Consider the following 10,645-nt stretch of genomic DNA (forward strand, 5'->3'; position numbering starts at 1 on the left):
GGTTTTATCTAAAAAAATATATGATCATTTTCTACTCTCTCTTAGAATTAAGCAGGCTGTCCTAGTTACTGTGCTTTTAAGACTGATAATATGTAAACGAGCTGTGTTCTGATTGGCTGCTCTGTATTGAGCAGTTTGGGCTGAAACACTCATAGCTTTAGAGTGAATGGGCGGGGCTAAACTTCTGTAGGCTGAATGGGTGGATATATGTAAAGGTTTAGGTTGTTTGTGACATCACAAAAATAACAAATTCAAAATTGGCCTTTTTTTGCAGCTTAGTTTCCGTATATGGATGGTATGGACTGGGGAGTGAATAGTATGTTTTGAAACTTTAGTTTTAATTTTAAAAAGTGAGGAATTTTTTTTCTATGATATGGGCCTTTTTGGTCACTTAAACACTGAGGCCTATGACAATAAATAAATATTAAATATATACATACATATAATAATAATAATAATAATAATAATAACAATAAACTTTCTCTGTACAGCACCTTTCATAAACTGAAATTCAGCTTTAAGTACTTTACATAAAGCATAAGGAAAACACAGAAATTTGAGAAAATAAAATCTTTGGATAGAAAACAGGAAGAATAGAAAATTCTAAAAATGAACTATTAAAGATACAAATAACAGCCACAGATGAAACTACATAAAACAACGAATTAAGATGATAAAATAAATAAACAGTATAAATCTCTGGATTACTGTGTTGAGATGTCCTCACTGTTTTCCTAAAACTGTAGAAAGCAGTAAAAATAGAGAAAAACTCTGTTTAGGCGTATAAAACTCTCATCTGTTACTTCATGAGCTGAAGCTGGTGTGATTGAGGCCTGTCAGCTGTGTCATTTCAGACGACCACGTGACTCAGAGCCAGAGATTAAACCCTCGGCTGAAAGAGGATTTATCCCCCACTGTCTCCCTTCACTCGTCCCAGCTCCGCCGCCGCCCTCCGCGCTTTAGGAGCTCTCATTAAAGCGACAGCCCCACAAAAAAGCACAGCTTCCCCTCTTCCCCGAAATGTAGTCCATCAGCTTAGATAAGTTTGGTGTCTGAGGTTTGCTTCCCTTTAGCTATGAGGCTAATGTAGCTAACCAGAAGGCTAAAGGAATTAGCATGGTGCTAACAACATCCCGAAGTCATCAAACATTGGTCTCAACCTGTGTGGAGGTGTTCAGTATCTCTAATAGACTTGATTGTGCAGTTTCTGATCCCATATAAACTCACTGTTATCTGTAAACATGGACTAAACTATGTTAGCATAGCTAACAACAGTATCTGCAAACTGAAGCCTGACTTTCGTCCAAGTTTGTAGATTACAGTGAGTTTATACGGCATCAGAAACCACAGAATCAAGTCTGTTAGATATTACTGAACAACTTCACACGCTTTGAGACAAATGTGTGATGATTTAGGTGCACAGTTAGCACCAGGCTAATTGGCAGAAGTGCGCCGAACATGAATTTTGAATTTATATGGCCAATTTTATTGCAGCCAAAAATAGTTTTAGCATTGTTTTAGATTTTTTTATTTTGATTTTACTTTGATTTAACTTTTTTGGCTGATTTTATTGGCCTTTCCATTTTTTACTTTGTAGTTCACACTGCACTCGCAGAAAAGTCACAAACTTCACAAAGTATTTACATTACGTTTTTTCATACATGAACAAGTTTTTACGTAAGTTTTTTAACATGTTAAAGTGATTTCACAGGTAATCACACATTTTTTCACATGTGCTCATAGTTTTCACGTGAAATGTGCAAAAACCTTCTGTGTTTATTCACAAGTGAAATTCATATGACTTTTCTGTCAGCGAGTGTGGGCTAAATGAGCACATGGACCAATGCTAGCAGACTTACAGCACTTTCTAGTAGCCAAAGTCACAATATAAACAGCATTATTTACTGTTTAATGAGCCAATCTGGCATTTTCAATTCAAATTTGAAATAATTTTCCTATTTAAATATCATCAACCGTACAAAATGAGGCGACTGGCTGTTTAGCACAGTGAGTCGTGTGTAACTATACTACATTATTTTGGTTCAGGTGAAGCTGCAGCACTGTCAGAACTGTCTGATTACAAAACTGTTCATTCCGATCTTGGCCATTTCCAATCGTGTGTTTGTGCTATTTGGCAGAGTATAAGCTTCCATTACTCGTTAGCTACATTAGCCTTTTAGCTCCATTGCTAAAACTAAAGAAGTAAACTTCAGGCCAAAAAAATTATATCATGGTATTACAATTCCTGTCAGTTTTGGTACAGATCACAGTACATACTTTCATTTTCAAATAAAACCATTTAGATGGTTAAGTAAACATATTTTTGTAGGTTAACAGTGACGTGTTATTCTGGGATGTCCCTTCACTTTTTAATTATTTTTAACAACCAAAGTAAATCTGGAATATTATTTTGCAAAATAGTAAACACAAAATTTAACAATAAATAAACTTGTCAGTATTTTCTAACACTCTGCAAAAACTAAATGTTATTTCACGTCTGAATTTTAGGAGTTCGCTTCTTATTCAACTTTTTGCTTGAATTTTCCATTCCACCTTAAATGGAGCAGCATACATCCCGGCACCTACAGGCTCCTGATGAACAGATGCACGGTTTAAGGTGGAACAGGAATGTACAGTATAAGTCAACTTCAGCTTTGTTGAGATTCTGGTAAACTTGATTTATTACTCTTTATTATGGGTGCAAACAGGACAGTCTGGTAGCATTAAAGGTCTAAACTAAAACTTTAAGTCATTAATATTTAACGTCACTGTATCAGTTGCGGTGGTTCGACAGAAGCGGTTCAGTTGATAAGGCTGATATCTGCGCTGTACAACCTTCATTACCTCTTGTTTAGAAAGACAGACAACTTAATCACTGTCTCGTTCTCATTCATGGACCAAAACGCTCCTCAATCTGACTCTTAAATCTAGTGCATGCATGTGGAGATAAACGGTGTCTATAAATAAAACAGACCAAGGCTGCGCTGGCCGCATGCTGATGGAGTTAGAGGGCACCACGTGCTGAATATAATGGACCCGTCTCCGTCTCTAAAGGACAGTATCTGCCTGCCCTCGGGCGTCTGAGTCAGCGCTCACTTAAAAGCTTCTTTACGTTACTTTACTCTGGAATACAGCGTACCCAAAAAAGCTCGGAGCAGGTCCCGGCGTATTTCCTCGGCTTGGGGTGTCACGATTCACGTTTTAGGTCTGATTCTGAGGTCAAGACTGAGATAGATTTTTGATATTTTCTGTGTTAAAATGTTCTCGGTTCTACAGAGCTCTAATTCTGATTGATTAAGCTCTCCACTGGAACGATTTCAGCTCCAGCCCTCCAACAAAATAAGCTCCAAAAATCACCTAGAATTGATAACTCATCATTTGAGCGTGTGGGAGTGTCCATCTCATACGGCCCACCCACTTTGCTCTGATAGGCTGCAAGCAGATGCCTAGTTTTGATCATTAACAGCAGTTTTGATGAAGGACATTAAATGAGTGACGCTCAGAGCAAAGCGAGGCCCAGAGAGTTTTTAAAGGGAACCTATGGTGCTTCTCTGGTTTTCCCCTTTGGTGTTTTACTGCTTTTTATGCACGTTAGCGGTCTTCCGCTTTCAACCACCCTGACGGTTGACCGAACAGAGCGGGCGAGCTGACCAGTCAGAGTAAACTGGACTCATCAGGAGGCGGGGCTTAAAGACACAGGAGCTCTAACAGAGCGTTTCAGACGGAGGGTGAATAGAGACGAACAGTATGAGGAAAATAATGTGTTTTTGGAACATTGAAGCTGTAAATCTGTTCTAGTAGGGCAAATAATATAATTATAAACATTAAACATGAGAATAATAGGTCATTTTAGACTATTGCAATAGACCTGGTTTCTCTATGAGAAAAATCATTGGCGTTTTTTGAAAATCACTGCTTTTGCAGGCTGTGGTGAACAGAAATGCTCCAAACTGGATACAGTTTCGTCTTAAGTACGTTTCCCCTGGATCCTCTGAATTACGAGGTCCTTTAGCAGCCAAAATATGAGCTCTGCTACACACACGCTACAAGAAGCTAACACAGAATCAGAGTCTTTGTTTGCCAAGTTCCAGGTGTTCATATGGTGAATATGAATTCTGTCAAAATAAAATCCTATAAAATAAATATAGAAAAAGATAAACTACGTAAAAACATAAAACAGACAGTACAGAAACAAACACTGAGTAAAAGGCTGTGTAATTGGAGATACAATCAAGTACTGGAGTACCGAGGCACACATCGCATACATATCTCCAAAACAGTGACTTTACAGGAGAGGGCAAAAACACTCTTACCTTTCAGTGTAAGTTAATGTGAAGAGGTTTTATTCCAAGTCATTTTAGTGCATTTCTATTTTGTTTGACAGCGACAATATGTACAGTATGTACAGCTAAAAAATGTAAGCAGCAAACATAAATGTAAATGTAAACATATTTATAAAATATGCATATTGCAACAAGTTAACTGTAAACTGGATCATTCGACTTTTGGCTATCCCTCGCTTTAACGCTGGATTGATGATGATTTCCTCCTCCTAGAGGACTCAGACTCCCACAGTTCTTTCTCTCTGTCGCTTCAAACCAGTTCCGTGCTGAACTCTGCCCACAATCCGACCCTTTAATGATCTCACAACACTCATTAGATTACTAATTAGATTAGTAATTAGATTACAAATCACCCCATCAATTAGTAGCTCAGAGCAAACGACAAGCAGACGAGTAGAGAGAGAAAGAGAGAGCGAGAATAGGAATGTGTGAGCAATAAGCAGAAATAAAATCCCTACACCCAAGACTGTAAACGCACCAATGTCTCCAGTTCTAGCGTACAGGAGTGTTTATTAAGACCCTGTATGGACTAGGATTAGCCTATAGGAGCGTTCATACAGACAATGTACTGGCTGGCAAGGAAGTTAATTTATGGAGCAACTTTTATCCACTGCGGTCATTCACAGCGCTTTACGAATGAGAAAATACAGAGATCATTAAAATTTAAAAAGATCTAGGACAACAGAAATTATAAGTGTGATTAAAACAATAGATCTAAAAGAGAATAATTAAATAATAAAATAAAAATCAAATTAAAGATGATGATAACAGAGCGGAGAGAAGTGCAGTAGAGCTAACAGTGTTTAAACTGAGCTGAAAGCTGCTCTAACAGGATCGTTTTCAGGCTGATTTAAAGTGTCCAGTGTCGGGATCTTCTAATGCTCACTGGGTCCATTTAAGAGCAGCACAGTATCTAAACGCTGCTTCTCCATGTTTAGTCTTCACCTTTGGCAGGACTGACTGACCAGTTCCTAATGATCTGAGAGTTCTGCTCGGCTCATATCGCTGCAGCAGATCAGATAAATACGCTGCTCCTGACCATTAAGACATTTATATAGTAGTAACAACTCCTCAAAGTACATTCTCACGGCTCTAAGATCAGAGTCCATGAGGATGTACTGGCTGGTGATATATAACAACCCCTAACAGAGAATGTACTGGCTGGTAATATATAACAACCCCTAACAGAGAATGTACTGGCTGGTAATATATAACAACCCCTAACAGAGAATGTACTGGCTGGTGATATATTATAACTCATAACAGAGAATGTACTGGCTGGTGATATATAACAACCCGTAACAGAGAATGTACTGGCTGGTGATATATAACAACCCCTAACAGAGAATGTACTGGCTGGTAATATATAACAACCCCTAACAGAGAATGTACTGGCTGGTGATATATTATAACTCATAACAGAGAATGTACTGGCTGGTGATATATTACAACTCGTAACAGAGAATGTAGTGGCTGGTGATATATTACAACTCGTAACAGAGAATGTAGTGGCTGGTGATATATAACAACTCATAACAGAGAATGTACTGGCTGGTGATATATAACAACCCCTAACAGAGAATGTACTGGCTGGTGATATATTATAACTCATAACAGAGAATGTACTGGCTGGTGATATATTACAACTCGTAACAGAGAATGTAGTGGCTGGTGATATATAACAACTCATAACAGAGAATGTACTGGCTGGTGATATATAACAACTCATAACAGAGAATGTACTGGCTGGTGATATATAACAACCCCTAACAGAGAATGTACTGGCTGGTGATATATTATAACTCATAACAGAGAATGTACTGGCTGGTGATATATAACAACTCATAACAGAGAATGTACTGGCTGGTGATATATAACAACCCCTAACAGAGAATGTACTGGCTGGTGATATATTACAACTCGTAACAGAGAATGTAGTGGCTGGTGATATATAACAACTCATAACAGAGAATGTACTGGCTGGTGATATATAACAACCCCTAACAGAGAATGTACTGGCTGGTGATATATTACAACTCGTAACAGAGAATGTAGTGGCTGGTGATATATAACAACTCATAACAGAGAATGTACTGGCTGGTGATATATTACAACTCGTAACAGAGAATGTAGTGGCTGGTGATTTGCTTCAACTGTGGTGTTTGTGGTTACAAAACTCTTATCAGGTGCTTTTAAAGGTGCAGTATCCTTAAATTTTGTCCATTTTTCCCTGTGTATTTTTATGGTGTCATGTCGTCCATTTTCACCACTAACAAATACGTTTTCTCTCAGTCAAAGTCGATTCAGTCGATTGGCCTCCTTACTCCCGCAACCACCCCAACATGGCTGTTGATGATCAATTTGTTTACTCCGTGTTTCAGGAGGTATGAAATATAAATTAGTGGTCATGTGTCATGATCTACACATTTTAGTCCACTCTTCCTCTGTAATGTCAAAGCTTAACTCTCTCTTCCATTTAGCTTTGATGTACAGAGTGGAGGAAGCCTGACATTCCCTCAGACTGTTCACTATTTTTCACTAGCAGTAAAAGGTCATGTTATATGTCACACATGCTAAACTTGTGGATCGTCCAGAATACAGAGCTGTCCGCTTGGAAAAACAACTTGAGGGGAGTTTATTATACAAAAAACTGGTATTTCACAGTTTCCAATACGACTCAAATGCTGCTAAAGTATCAGGCAAGTTGTGTACTTTGGTGGGCGGAGCCTCTGAGGCTGAGACTACTATGCCAAGAGTTCAGTCTGGTGACCTGATAAAACACCAGAGCTCTGCTAGAGACAGTTGTTTTGAAAGGTGTAGTGGACGATGGCCAGCAGAAGTGATGATCCACTCTTTAATCACTTCAGACTGAGCGCGACATTAACTCGGATAATCAACCGTTAAATCAAACCTGTTACCTAAACGCTGTCTTATCACTGCTGGAAACTGCAAAATCAGGAGCTAATCAGTGCAATAAGAGGCTGCAGAGTCTGGCAGTGAATCAGGGTGTAGAGGGGTGGGGGGGGGTGGCTGAGTGAAAACATCTTGGCTGTGAAGGATGTGATTACAGATCTGAAGGAGGCGGCTGACAGCATTTATATAGAGTTGCAGGTGAGACACTTAAGGAAAAAAACATACAGTAACGGACAACGCGTTTTAATCTTAAAGACAATTTGGTCTTAATCTCTGCATAATTAAGTGGTTAAGATGTAAACAGAGTGGTTCAAAGTGGTTCAGAGCGGTTCTGAGTGGTTTGGTGTGAAACGCTCTGTTCTAGATAATCTTATAGAGTCAGAACTGTTCACAGTGGTGGTGATAGGAACCAGACGTCCACCTCTAAAAGCTCCCTCACAGAAAGTTCCTACATGAAATGGTTGTGAATTCACTGCCTGATGACTGAGACACTGTTTTATGATAGTTTAGAGAACTTAAACTCCATTCATGGTGGAGGGATACATGCAGGGCGCTGTGAGGCAAAATAGTCCCCAAAGAAAACTTATTATTTCAGATTTTCCACTATTTTCCATCATCAACATTCCATATAAACTCAGAAGACTCGTGTAGGTTCACTGGTGGTTCTGGATAGTAAATAAAATGTCTATATTTGTGTTGTAGTCATGGCGACCCCTGGTTCCTATCACCACCACTGTAAAGACATCTGAGTCGGTAGGTTTCTCTATAACGAACCATCCCTTTTAAATGCCTAGAATGTGTCTCTAAGGATAGTGAAGTGAAAGTTGTTTTGACTGCTGACTGATGTACTTTAGTTTATCCCACCATTTCGTTGCTGTCGTATCAAAACCTCAAAATTCATTTTATACCAAACTGTTGAACATATGAAGCTGTAGAACATGTGGGAGGCACAAAACCACAGAACAGAACAGAGCAGACAGGCTTTAGTATGTGTGAGAAGTGAGGAAGAACAGCAGTCATGTTCTAATAGACTGCATGGTGTCGCTGATTCAATACCTCAATTAGGAAAATACACAGTACCCAATCAATCAGCCTCCACACGCTGCACTTTGTTTCCTCTGAAAGTAGGACAAGCACTAACACGAGCCCAGCACGGCCTCCATTACAGCGCACCACAGAGTCCACTTAATACTCTAGCCATTAAACAGAGGTCAGAGATGGCACAACTTTGTCTCAGATAGAGATTTAAACAAATAAAAAAAGATTCTGCTGAAACGTCAAACTTTCTCCAAGATATTCCATCCCAACTTCATGACTGCTTTACAGACCAAATCAGAACGGATGTAAACATGAACGTTGGCTGCACTTCCAGGTGGATAACGTATCCAGCCAGAGGTAAAAGCAGCTCATTTTAAGAAGCAGTAAATACAAACAACAGACTGATCAATAATGGTCAATTTTGTGTTTGAGGCTGTAATGTCAGATGTTTTGGGGGTATGTAGGATCCATATGCCTTTAATTCATGCAAAGGTGGCCCATTTTTTCTTCTGCTGCTGAAAGAGAGGGAGATTTTATTTTAAGTTTAATTTGCAACCACTAATCAATGCGGTTGTGTTATGGAGCTCCGCCGTGCTTCAGTGTGATTTTGCTGCATGCTGAAGTGACTGGGTATCACCTCAGAGCAGCTAGTCCCGACTCTGAGACTGGTTAGAGTAATAAAGTTCCCTCATGCCCGTCTATGGCCCAGAAACAGGACCAGAAAACAAACTAACATGGATACCCAACAAGACATGGATTCAGCTTTCAGTTTTTCCCATTTTCCAGCTTTCAGAAGCTGATAGAGCTACTAGAAGTGACATGAAGCCATGAAACTGCAGTGAAATAAATGGCTGGTGCTCATGATTAAATGACAAAAAATGAACCCCACTCAGTCCAGTTAATGGTGAAGTTATCAGAGTTTAAAACAGAATTTAACGACACCAGAACAGCTTTAGTAGCTCACAGGTTTGTCAATATGAACAGTGGCCACATATACCACATTATAGTTAATAGCGAATATGTACAGGTACAAACTAACTTAGTATGTAGATGTTTGATCACAAGATCACTGAAAAAGTTGTGTTTTCTCCAACACCTCGGTAAAACAACTCAAATCAGTATCAGGACTGGTACAAAATCCTGCTGTATTAGTGCAGCGCTGCCAGTGTTATGCACCTGGAAGTAAGTTCTATGTTTATGTGATGTAATACTGATGTCATTAAAAAAGTCATGCAAACAGGAGATTCTCTTAGCGTAACCATGGGAATATGACCACAGAAACTCAGAAACATAACCATGGAAATAGGTGAAGCATAAACACAGAAATGCATAACCATGAAAATGACTGTAGCACAACCATGGAAATAGGTGTGGGCCTAATGTAACCATGGAAATGTGTGTAGCGTAAGCATTGAAATGGAAGTAGGTTTAGCGTAACTGAGGTGCAGCGTAACTGTGGAACAGGTATTATGTACCTATGGTAATGTTTGCAGCCTGTCTATGAAAACAGGTGTAAAGAAACCATGAAAATGACTGTAGCGTAACAACGGCATGGCCAGAGCATAACTGTGGAAATGTTTGTAGTGCAACCATGAAAACAGCAGTAGTCTTACTGTAACCATGGGGTGTAGTGTAACTGTGGAATGGGTTTAGCTTAACTATGGTAAAATGTGTAGCGTATCCATGGAAATGATTGTAGCGTGACCACAGAAACAGTCATGGGCCTAATATAACCATGGAAATGTGTGTAGAGCACTCTTGGAATGGATGTTATGCAACTGTGGAAATGATCATACAGTGTAACCATGGCATGTACTTAGCATAACTATAGAAATGGGTGTAGTGTAACCAAGGAAACGTGTAGCGCACCCATGGAAATGGGTGTAGCGTAACGTAGGCAGTGGGCCTAGCGTAACCATGGGGTGTAACTTTACTGTGGAATGGGTGTCACGTAACTATGGTAATGTGTGCTCATCCCTGCAGCCTGTCCATGAAAACAGGTGGAAAGTAACCATGAAAATGACTGCAGCGTAAACACCGGCATGGGCATAGCGTAACTATGGAAATGGGTGTAGCGTAACTATAGAAATGGCTGTAGTGTAACTACGGAAACAGCAGTAGGCCTAAAGTAACCATGAGGTGTAGTGTAACTGTGGGATGGCTTTAGCGTAACTATGGTAATGTGTGTAGCGTATCCATGGAAACAGGTATAACATGACCATGGAAATGACTGTAACGTAACCACAGCATGGGCGTAGCATAACTATAGAAATGGGTGTAGTGCAACCATGGACACAGCAGTAGGCCTAGTGTAACCACTGGGTGCAGTGTAACTGTGGAATGGCTGTAGT

Source organism: Colossoma macropomum, unplaced genomic scaffold (assembly GCF_904425465.1).
Source record: "Colossoma macropomum unplaced genomic scaffold, Colossoma_macropomum, whole genome shotgun sequence".
NCBI lineage: Eukaryota > Metazoa > Chordata > Actinopteri > Characiformes > Serrasalmidae > Colossoma > Colossoma macropomum.